General features: G+C 43.4%; 1 pseudogene; it reads left to right on the forward strand.

The window, feature by feature from the left end:
- Positions 1-952: 952 nt before the first annotated feature.
- On the forward strand, positions 953-1,919 carry LOC136647609 (proto-oncogene Mas-like; annotated as a pseudogene).
- Positions 1,920-2,128: the final 209 nt, after the last annotated feature.

The raw sequence follows: 2,128 nt of genomic DNA on the forward strand, positions 1-2,128 counted from the left end.
TCTTGGTTTACACACCAATACAGACTGGAAACTTAGTTTTTGAAAAAGTCTGAAATGCATATTTTGATTGGATTTTGCAGCCAATGCCATATTTTGCAGGTTTTCTACACTCTCACGGAATTGTGACAAACACAGTCCTCTTTATGAATGAAAAAGAGCTGAATGCTTCATGTTCAGGAACACATTTTCAGTTCTCAGACCAGTCATGTGACTGCTCATTTTCAGTTTTACAGACTGGAGATGTAAAAGCACCAACAGAACCGGTAAGGGCACAATCTGGAGGAGGGTGGGTGCTGGGCAGCCCGGGGGGTGGGCAGGTGGGGAGTGGGAGGCGTGGCTGGGACCCCACAGTTATGGCAAGCATTCCCCAAGCAGCGCGGAGCAGCTCCAAACCTCTCCATACTCCTTGGACTTGTCACACCTCCTGAAGTGGCACAGGTCTGAGGAGACCCATTGGGGCTGTGGTGGCTTACCTGGTGGTAAGGGGAAGAGTTTCCCCTTGCCTCAGGCTGAGCCACTTCTGGCCCCAGTCCTGTGCTGGATACAGCACAGGCCTCCTGGCCTGTCTGTTCCAGCGCAAGATAGGATTGCACTGCACGACCATTTAGAATAAAGTACTTCTTGGAAACTTCACATCCCCCTGTCTGTTTGATAAACTCAGTTTGTCCTTCAACTGATTGGAGATGAACTTTTCATGGACTAAGGGAAAAACCTGAAAGCAAAACAAGAGTGGCCAATTCATCTAAAGTTAATGATATCAATAATCAATTTTCAGATTAATGCATGAGGCTAGTGGTACAGAGGTAAAAACTTTAGCTGCATCTTTATTGACTCAGATCCACAGCAGGAAGTAAACATCTCTTTTCTCCCAGCAGGAATAACACTGGAAAAGAGACAAGGAATCAAGTAGCATGGGACAACGAATTGAGAAACCAGAGAGTAGCAATTGAAAATGATGATTGATGTCAATCCCTCACCTCCACCTTCTCTGGATACTAAAGTTGAATATGACATTAAAGTCAGTTATGCTCAGGAGTCTAACTATTGTACTGATTCAGGGCTGTTTTCCCAAACTAATCTAGGATTATTTATTATCACTATAGTTACTTTTCTGGTCTGCCTTTTTGGGGTTATGGGAAATGGACTTGTCATCTGGCTGCTTGGCCTCCCTATTACAAGGAACCCCTTCACTATTTACATCAAGCACCTGTCCTTCACTGACTTGGGTTTGCTCACAGCTGTAGCTGCCAGTAAGATATTTTGGGTTGTAGCAAAATGTTGTCATTTCTTCCTTTGCAAGTTTCTGTTTGAATTATTTGAAGATCTCCTCCTCTTCCTGTATACCACAGGCGAATTTCTATTGACAGTCATCAGCATCCACAGATGTGTGTCTGTCTTCTTCCCATTTTGGTATCGATGCCACAGAAGTTGACCACTGCCATCTGCATCCTAACATGGATTTTCTCTTTTGCTCTCCCTGGAACACAGTTCAGTTTCACCCTATTTCATTATCAAGAGGGCTTTTCCAACTAAGCTATTACCCAGTGAACATCCAGCGTGTAATCAATGCCCTGGTTTGCCTCCCACTCATGGCTGTCTCCACTCTGATCCTATTCATCAAATTCTGGTTTAAATCACAACAGCCACGGCGGGGAAAACTTTTAACAGCTATCCTACTTGCACTCTTATTCTTCCTCCTCTTTGCTTTTGCAATGAATATCATTTATTATAATACGATTATTATTTTGCCTCGAGGTCCATATTTAATAGAATTTGGCTTCTTGAGTGCCTGTCTAAACAGCAGCATTAACCCCATGTTCTATTTCCTGGTTGGAAGAAAGGGAAGAGAGTGGTCTAAGGAGAGCCTGAAGGCCATCCTCCAGAGGGTTTTCAAGGAGGAAGAAGAATTATGGCATTAGAGACTCCATAGGTAGGAAGGTATAGCGATAATCCCTCATTGCAATGATCCAAGAATGGAACCCGGTTGTAGGAACTTCATAATAACCCAAAGTCTCTAATCCAATTCATTCTAGTTCTGATGGTGAATATTCTTTTGTGTTGTATCAGAAAATCCTGTTTTAGCTGAAAAGCCTCTAGACCAGTGGTTTCCAAACTGGTGGTTGCAACC

The sequence above is a fragment of the Tiliqua scincoides genome, chromosome 4 (assembly GCF_035046505.1).
Source record: "Tiliqua scincoides isolate rTilSci1 chromosome 4, rTilSci1.hap2, whole genome shotgun sequence".
In the NCBI taxonomy this organism is placed as follows: Eukaryota; Metazoa; Chordata; class Lepidosauria; order Squamata; family Scincidae; genus Tiliqua; species Tiliqua scincoides.